Here is a 9,907-nt window from a genome sequence, read left to right as displayed (position 1 = left end):
GTGCGGGCCGCGCCCTGCGTGGGCATGGGGGTTTTACCTGCTGGCAGCATGGCACGGCACGGCCCGGCCCGGCACGGCACGGCACGACTCGGTGCGGTCGCAGCGGGCTGGGCTAGAGGATGTGGCGGGCGGCGCTGGCGCTGGCGCTGGGCCCGCGGCGGGCGGCGGCGCGGGCCGTGTGGACCGCCTGGGTGAACGAGTCGTGGCAGGAGCCGGGCGCCAACCGCAGCGGCTGGGAGGCGGGCGAGGCCGGGCTGTACGGGCAGGACTCGCCGCTGCGGCGGGTGGCCGGGCTGCTGGTGCCCCCCGCCGGGCGCAACGGCTTCAACGCCTGCATCTACAATAGGTTTTTTCCCCCTCATTCTCTGTATCTTGGGGGTTTCTATTATGGAACATCACTTTAATAACTGAGCACCTTTTGCGGAAAGGCACTTTTGTATTTTGGAGATCAGCAACCTATTAAGGTTTATGCCCGGGAATGTTGCACTTCAGCCACCTCGACCTGTCCTGTCTGCCGTAACTTAAAAACTCACGGCTTTTCTTAAACAGGATGCATTTATTAACATGTTGCAAACGGTGATGAATACAGGCTTCCCTCAAAGCTCAAATTTGTATTTTATTTCTCTTTTTTTAAAAGGCATCATACTTTGTCTAGAACTATGTGCAGCAGGCAGAGACATCTAGTTGTAGAATAATATACTACTATCAAACGTCCTATACAAGCAGGTGAGTTTGAGGGTCCTTCACTTGGCTGCTAATGCTGTGATCTCCTCTCCTCATCCTGGTAAATATAACACGTGTAAAAAGAGGATCTTATCCTCTAACTGCTTATAGATCGGGTCATTGACTTCCATAAATGAATGTTTATATGAAATGCTTAAAAAAGATTATTTTAAATTCCAACATTCTCCAGTTCTTGTTTTGCAATCTCCTCCAGTCGTCCAGCTTACTGAAAATTTAACCTCAAATGAATGGATAGAATAGGCTTTGTTAAAGTGTGATAAGAAATTACTTTTAATGCAAATGGGGCCCTTTTATACAAAAATGAGTTGATCCCAAAGCAAAATTATTATTCAAGTCTGCCAAGGCACACAAGTGCAGCTTTGCCAGAAGAAATATAGTATGCCTCACTATCTCAGGGTTACTCACAAGTATTTCCATGTGTGTACACCAGCTCAAAGGTTTCCAAAGTCATGCCCCTTTGCTGCACACATGCATGTACATCCACGTTATATAAAAATAGGACTTGTTTATAGAGAGGTTTTAGTAGTGCAGGTATCACAAAGCAACGAAGTCATCTGCATCTGCTTCCTCAGCCTGACAAAGGGTATTTTAACCCAAACGCTTGCTAGGAAGAAGTTTTCCAATTATTTGAGTTGATCTAATAAAAGATATCAGATTTACCTAAAGAACCTTGTCGCCTGTGTCCTTAGACCAACATGACTATGACCAAGACCTCTGAGAGAACTTGTGGTCTGCTTCACAGATGGAGGAAAAAGCACTGGTAATTCATTTTAAAGGTGAGCACAAGAAGCTCTATTCACAGACATTTTACATTGTGCTTTTAATCTTCTTGTGGGCTGAGAGAGGCAGGAGCCTCAGTGCTCAATGAGGCTTCCCTCTGATGCCTTCTCCCTGCAAACTTCTGGGTGACGAACATACACGACTTGAAAATACAGCAGCCTAATGCAGATTTATGAATAATGTCACCTGGGCCGTGTTTTCCTTTAGCCACTGCCATGTTTCAGAGAAAGAGGCAGGGAAGCTTATGATGGAAAATGTATTTGGCAGATTTGCCCTAGAGAAGTTTTATTCCCATTTGCTATCACCTGAAGGCTGGTTTGTGTCCACATGTATTTGGATTTACCGTATTTACTCAAATATGGAATGACCTTCCAATACTTAGTCTATATGTGGAAAATGTACAAATTTGTTATAATTTTCCAGGTAGAGACTCTAACTATTGAGGGTTTGCTTTGAATTTGTCCCCCTCCCACTGTACAGCAGGAAAAATAAATCTGTGGGGTCAGGTAGCTCCCTTGCCCTCTGCCCCCTGCATCCCCTTACCCGCTCCTTACTGTCAGACCTTGCTCTCTCTGACCATGTGAACAGCAAATTTGAAAAACTGATGTTGATATAAGCATAGACTTAGTTCATTCAGAATTGGTGCATTTTATCTTTTTTTTTTTAAACTGCTGCAAGTTTTAGCACAGATACTCCATAAACACACTTTAAGCAGCACTTTTGTACCTACTTATATAGAGCCCAAGCTATGCCTGATAGTAGTCTAAAGTCAAAAGGCTCATGATTTGCCATATAGCTCATTGGGCTGGGCCCCACAGAGTCAACAGCATTTCAAGCCATGGTGACCCCACTGCTCAGCACTGCTCACTGTGTGTGTACTCCAGATGCCCCCCTACACAAAGGAGCCATCTATCTGCTAATTAGCCCCTAATCCTGATTGGAATTAAGTATTCATGAGTCCTGGGATCCTCCAAAAATGTATAGGCAGATGAGGCGCAGGGGACAACCTGGTCCAGTTCCACCTTTTGGAGGATGAGGCCACACTAATCATATGCACCAGGCTGAGAGGGAGCGGCAGAGAGATTCTGGGTGAAGTGTTTGGGCCTAGAATAGTTTCTGAATATGTTGAGAGAAAACACTTTCAGAGTCCTGTTCTGTGTGAGATCCAAGGGCAGAATTACCTAGGCAGTGTTTTGTGGATGATACCGGCTTTGTACCTGACCTTGGGATTTCCCTTTGAGTATAGATGCATTTCATCCTATATCCACATATATCAGGTTAGTTGTAGGTCTTGGCTTGTTTTGGCCATTAGTAATTGTGATACATTATTCTGGTATTTAGTTCAGCCCTGTAAATCCTAATGGTATGGCTTTTCCTTTCTAATTGAATGGCTTTTCACAATAGTGGCATAAAGGTCTTGGCTATCACCAACGCTTGTATTTGTATGCAGCTGTGGATATTTCACATAGGAAGTTGCTTGTCTCTGCCGAGGGTCAGTTTCTGGATTAATTTGAGGGCTTAAATGGTGCCTTGTTCTTTTCTGGCCTCTTGCATAGGGATGAATTTCAAAAGCAAGGGAAATTACAAAATTGCTTTAAATTACAAAAAAAAACACCCCTCTTCCAAACCTTAAAATAAGACACTTAGGACTCTCCTATCTGACACAGATTAATCCCATCCTCTGAAATAGTTTTTACAGAATAGCTCCATGTATTCTAAAGACCAAAGAAAAGTAGACTATTTGGGCAGCAGGGACCGAGGTTGAGTCCATTGCTACTGTACATAAATACATAACTTCTTTCTCTGTGATTTGGAATATAAACTGGAAATTGGACAGGCGGTATCGTATTGTCTTTTTAATATCGGAGCCAGAAAGATGTGTATATAACTTTCTTCCTATACTAATTCTGTCTTCTCCTAGGCTAGACCATTTCTCCATCTTGACAGTGGAGTATACACGAGACCTGGGTGTTTTCATTTTGAACTGACAAAGCAAGTTGTTTTTGCAGAGTGGCTTATGCTGGTCAGCAATTATAAATGTGAATGCTTCAAAAGCAGTCTCCTGCTTTGTCATTGTCCGAGTATACAAGTGTCCCATAATAAGCTGACAGCATGGTTACAGTTTCTTTGGGATAATTGGTATAGCATGCACAGTCCTTTGGATACCAGCCTTCTTTATCTTTGGGAGTGTTTCTTTGTTTCTGTTGTTAACAAATCAATCGCATTCCTTGGTATGGATGGTGTGGGCAATTTTGCAAGGATAGCAATGCTGTTGTCTCTAATGCTGAAGTGCTGTTTGCTGCTGTCTCTCCACACTGACTCATCTCATTGAGCGGGGATACAAATAAGAAGCTTGGTAACAGTTTAACCATTTTATAATGCTGAGGTGTAGCCAAACAGTGGCACAATACTTGAGGTCTCCTAGATACACAGGGGAAGATCATTCTAAGGAGAAAAATGCTTTGTTTCATCATCGAGGCAAAGGACTTCTATGGTACAGACAGAAGTGACCATTTTCACCTGATCTGGCCGCAAAAAAGGTTCAACAACCATAACCAAACACAAGTGCATGACTACAGTGAGCTTTAAAAGGGTCTGATCCTGTGACAATCTGAATCCTCATTATATGAGGGTTCAGATGAAGGTGCTCCAAAGTGGAGCACGTTCATTAACTTCTGTCTGTGCACACTGGGAGCAGGGCTCAGCTGACACAGCCCGGCCCAACCCTCAGTGCTGTTTTCAGAATGGAAGTCAGGTAAGGGAGCAGAGGGAGCTCATTCTGGGGATTGCCCAGTTGGCACTGGAGGGTGGGGGGTGGATTGGAGCCCCTCCCCCCCATTCCAGCATGGCTTGCGAAACCCCAGAACAGACCTCCCTCCCCTGCCTTCTCCTTCCATCTTGAGACAGAAAGGGACCTGGGGGTTTTGGGGCGGGGGAGGGGGTTGGGGGAGGCAGAGCTAGGGGAAGAGGCTGCAGAGATGCAGCCTCTCTTCCTGTATCTTGAAACTCAATTCGCACACCCTCCTGACCCAACAGGAGGGTGGGCTAATGTCTTGCACCAGGAGGATCAGTCTAACTCATGGCACTTGCTGTGAAGTGCCATGAGTTAGACCTGAGAGCTGCCTTTCTCTCTGCACCTCTATAGTTCAGCTGGGCACTCTTTGCTAGATGAACCTGTCCTGGGAAAGCTGTGATTTGTACTGGTATATAGTAAAACCCTCACCCCCCTCTGAGTAAAACAAGGTCTATGGGTAAAGTACAGCACCACCAGATTAACTAAAACTACTAACAATTGGAGCCTAAATGGTTCATGGGTATACTGCTGACATCCTCCCTACTGTCAGTTTTACCCTGGAAAATCCTAAATCAGATTTGCCTGAAGTGAGATATCTCTGAAAGCTGAACCTCTTTAATAGAAATAACTTTGATAGCTCCAATCAGAAATATCTGAATGGCTCTCTGTACCTCAGTCTACTGATTTCTATTAAAAAAGTATTGAGTAGATCAACTGAGTTTTGTGGGAAGTATTTGTTCATTCCTAAAGGGAAAGCTGTGGTAGACCCTTTTATTCAATGCAGTAGAAGAAATGCAGAAGCCCGGTATACTGTTGGAAATCTGCACAAGCCACACAGAGAATGTGGCATTGATGTCAGTTGTTTTGAGTCACTGTTCAATTGTCGTGCACAAGCACAACATATTTTCCATTGCTCCATTTCATCTTGTCTAGCAGTAGAAGTTGAATGTAAAGTCTCATCTCTGGCATCAAAATTCAGGCTATGTTACAAATAGCACACTTTTCTAACTGTCCTGTGGCTCCTTTCTCATCTGTGTCTGTTAAGAGCTGGCTGAGGAAGCCATTTGCAGGGCACAACATCTTTTTCTGGTCCAATAAAACCAGCAGCTATTCTCTACATTCTTAAGTGCTGCCTATTGGAATTTTTTTCTATTGGCTGTTTGCATACGTGCAGCGACCCAGCATATGATCGTGCTTTGTGTAACTAAATGGGAGGGAGGCAAAATGACCACACAGATGCTTTTCCTGGCCTGGGGTTGATCAGTCACCAGTCTTCTCTAACTACTATCAGTCAGAGTTACCCCAAGGGAATTGTTCTGTTAGATAAGTGCTTCCCTCTCCCTGTAGCATCCTTCCCACAGAGTACCCAAGGAAGATGATATGGAAACCTCAGTGATGGAAACCTCAGCTACTACATTTGGAGGATTTTTTCTGGCCACTTAGTATCATTCTGACCAGCACAATGGACCACAGTGGTGACCTATTACCCGGTCCTTACTCTTATTCTTATTTATATTACAGTGGCACCTTGAAGATGGAGGAGGAGGAGGAAGGCCCTGTTGTGCTGGATACTGTCCAAATGTATAGTAATAGAAAGTTCCTTCTCAATGGAGTATACATAAGGGCAAATAAGCCCAGGAGGGGAAAGGTCCTTGAAAGGAAAAATTACTTGGCCAAAGTCAAATAATAATAAATACAGATCACAAATCCAGATCCTGTGATCCTGCCTACATTCTGCGCTGCTTTTATGGCTTTCCATTAGAATACCATTATTTTTTAACACAAAATCTTTCCTTATTTTACAATGAAAGAAAGTGAAGAACTAAAATACATTTTTAAAAAAAGGTTGGTCATTCTGAATTCCTGTTAATAAAATAAAATTTAAAAAAAACAAACAAATTTCAATGATGCACCCTATTTGATGGATGAAAAATGTTGTTGATTTCATTTTGGATGAAATAAAAAAAAGTTTTCATCCAAATTCTTTGGTGAGGCAAAGAAGAGATTTTTTTTTTTTTTGCTTACAATTTTGTTGTGAATGTCTACACTAGCATGTCTATACTTTTATAAAATTCCATTCAAGCTCTATTTAATATGCACCAGAATTATTGTACTTGCTATATATCAACTTTAAATCTGCTTCAATAGAACCTTAAATGTCTTCCTTGCAGTATATCACTTCATCAGTCTAGCTTAACTAGAGCTGCTTTGTCATTTTTTATTGCCCCCATAAAATCTAGGAATGGAACACTTTGATTTTTCTAGCAGTAATTTTTATTACTTAGGCTTTTTTTAAAGTACTTGTCAAAGAGATACAGTACTTGCACAGAGTATATTTTTCAGCTCTGCATTATATTTTTATTTCAATTTATTTTAGACAGAATGCATAACATTCATCTAAACAATACCTATGGTATTTCAAATGAGTGTATTATGAATATAATTAGAATGGATATAAACCTACTTCGTCCATCAAGATTCCTATACTTTGTTCCCTGCATCTAAGTATATGGTATCTTTCAAGTAAGCCTTTAAATGATAACTCAGATTGTGCTTTTAATGCTGCTCATAAAATCATATCACAACATGGGGGAGGGAGGGAAATTAGTTTCTTGTAATTTTTATGTTTTAATTTCCATTTTTTAGAGCTGTCTAGATTTTTCCTTGGAGTGAGTTGTACCAGAACTTTTTATTCCCCCCTTCCAACCTTAGGCATATAGAAATTGCCATATTAGATCAGGCCGGTGATCTATCTAGTCTAGTAGTCTGCCTGTTTCTTAGACCCATAAGAGGAAAATGTAAAATATGATGCTACGTGTTATGGAAATGTCTGTTCACTGGGAGAGATTCTTCCTAACCCACTTCAGTTTTAGTTTAGTGTGTGCCCTGTAGCATGAAGATTTATCTCCTTCCCAAAAAAATGGAGATACAGTTGTTTAATTCTCCCCTTCCCTTCCCTCATTGGAGATATCGGTTCTAGTCTAGGTCCTGCCGCCTTTCTTGACTTTCCTCAGGCAAGTCATTTCACCTTTCTGTTCCTTGATTTCCTCTTCTGTCATTATCCTGTCCTTAGGTTAAAGCCTTGAGGACCTACAAATCAAATATACAATTTAAGATCTAGACAGTATTGGATTTAAAACATATTTTAATTCTTAATATTGTAACTGCACATGTTCACACCATCCATCTAAATGTCCAGTTCTTTGGTAATGCTGAACATCTCTTGGCCCCAGTGATGTATTGTGGCTCTATGTTCCACGCTCTAATTGTATACTATGTAAGAATTATTCTTTGTTTTTAATCAGTGAAAGTGAACTGTTACTTTCCAGAAATCTTAGGGATTGAAGGTGACACGGGGTAGGGAGGCAGCTTTGCATTTCCACTGATGGGTGAAATTGTGTGTTTACAGTTAGCATTCGCATTAAAACATCCAATTAGCTTTTGCACTGTTTCCATTAGTAGTGCTAAATGTGAACTTATGTACATGAGAAATTAATGTTTCTGTAAGAAAACTGTAACCAGATATGTATGAACAGCCCTCCTCAGCTATGTCATAAATACCCCCTCGTTATTCTCATTATGTTGAATGAATATTAATAATACATTTTAAATAATACCTATCATAATATAGCATGAGTGGGAAATAGGAACAGCTCTCTAACTCATTAGAGCTGTTGAATTACATTGGGAAAGGGTTCTGGGTTGAATCACTGTTCCTTGGACGGGATTGAATTAGCATAGATTTAATGCCAGTGATAATTCTACGCAATTGTGAGATCAGTAGTTTAATGCATCTGGCAGAGAGACAGGGATTTTCTTTCTCTTACAGCGCTGAATAAACCCCTATAATCCTTTTCCTTTACCGCTCACATCTATCCAGGCTTCAGTTTAATAAAAGGCCAAAGAAATCAGGATTCTGCCGAGCTTCTGTGGCTCAAACGCAGAGAGAATGAGATGTTATCTCAGGGTGGTTGTGGTTCAGAATCATTAAAAAGACGAATGGGTGGATTGGAGGGCTATGTTTATACTTCCAATTGCTCGTATACTGCAGAAGATACCCTTCTTAATAGTAAAGTGTATATGCTTTCTTTAATCCAGTAGCCCAAAAACTAAGAAGACAAAAGAGAGCCTGGAGCAATCACTACTTTGGAGTTTTATTTTTACAACATTTTGTATATGTTTGTATTAATTTGTATTAGAGCTGGACCAAATCTGGAAAACTCCATTCATTTTTAGCCAGGGCAGGGTAGGAGCAGTTGAAAAGTTCCTGAGGGTTGTGCTTTCTAGTGCAGTACAGGTTTTAGTGATCCTACAAACCCCAGGAATTAGGCTACATTTCCCTAAGCACCATCCACAGATACTTTATTTCTTAACTACCTACCTATAGGAAAAAGAGGAAGTTAGCTTTGTATTTTTAACTGGTGAGCCTACAAAGTGCCGCCCTGCCCTGCCTTCTGCCTAACTATCCACAGGTAGAAACTGAGCACTGCTGGAGTTAGATGGATGGATGTATGTGTCTGTATATTGTTCTTTCTTTATGGATGCCCCTACATGAACAGGCTCATGTAGTTGTGATCTTCTTGGTTTATTGAATATAGTGAAACCTATTTGCGTGACTTTTCCAGACACCTGGTCATTCATCTCTGAGGTAGCCATGAACCTGACCTTGAACAATAACCTCATCGAGAGTGGAATTCTTCTTGGCCCATTTTCTGCTTTAAATGTGGAATATATCTGGTTCTGTCTTTACTTACTGCCCGCCAACTGAGGTCCGAATGGAGCCCAACTTGCAAATGAGTTTAGAGAGTGTTTTTGGTATCTGTACTGGGTGTTGAGCCAGGAAATTGGCATGTAAGGCCAGATCCTCAAAGGATCACAGGTTCCACTTACACACCTAAATAAGCAGTTAGTCTCTCCAAAGACCTGCCAATAGTTGCTGAGCTCTTCTGAAACCATGGCCATAAATGTTTCAAGGGGAGCTGGAGGAGGCCAGCCTCTTGTGCTTGCTTGCCTCATTCTGTTTCTGGTACCCAGCCTGAGGAAGAGCTGCACAGATGCAGAACACCTCACTGCAGCTGATCTGTGAATATCAAACGAGAAATGTTTCACGGCCTTGTTCTCCATGGTTGGCAGACTAATACATCACTATAACCAGAAAGCATTTTCTGTTAAAAGCTTGATTGCAATTGGATTCTGAGTTTCACTACCTGTCTGAAATGATCATAGGGACCTAGGAGATTCCTGATTGGATTGGACTCAAAATTGAGTCCAGCATCCCGTCTCTCTACCAGGGGTTTCATTGGTAGATATAAACGTGACACTGTAAACAAAAAAAGAATAATGTATCTCCCCTTAGAGCTCATACTGGTGTGACAGATTTACCCGACTGAGCTCCAGTGTGTCCTGGGGAATTCTTACTTTCGATTGGTGGAGCCAGTCCAAGGGGCTATAGGTTTGAGCAACTACTGATTTGCTGGAGGTTTTGTGCTAAAGGAAAAAAAAAATCTTTTTTTTTCTGAAGTGCACACTTGTGAAAATGATTTCATGTGCGTGTTTTCGGTTACTGTTTTTGGCTGGGTCTAGTTGCAG

At 41.7% G+C, this 9,907-nt stretch overlaps 1 long non-coding RNA gene across 1 annotated transcript; it reads left to right on the top strand.

The window, feature by feature from the left end:
- Positions 1 to 641: 641 nt before the first annotated feature.
- LOC132245486 (uncharacterized) lies at positions 642 to 6,103 on the top strand. Its single transcript, XR_009457203.1, has 3 exons — positions 642 to 726; positions 1,434 to 1,520; positions 5,840 to 6,103. It is a non-coding gene; the product is annotated as an uncharacterized LOC132245486 (long non-coding RNA).
- The last annotated feature ends 3,804 nt before the right edge of the window (positions 6,104 to 9,907 follow it).

This window comes from Alligator mississippiensis, chromosome 15 (assembly GCF_030867095.1).
Source record: "Alligator mississippiensis isolate rAllMis1 chromosome 15, rAllMis1, whole genome shotgun sequence".
In the NCBI taxonomy this organism is placed as follows: Eukaryota; Metazoa; Chordata; order Crocodylia; family Alligatoridae; genus Alligator; species Alligator mississippiensis.
The sequence above is the reverse complement of the archived record's forward strand: the minus strand, read 5'-3'. Positions and strand labels throughout refer to the sequence as shown.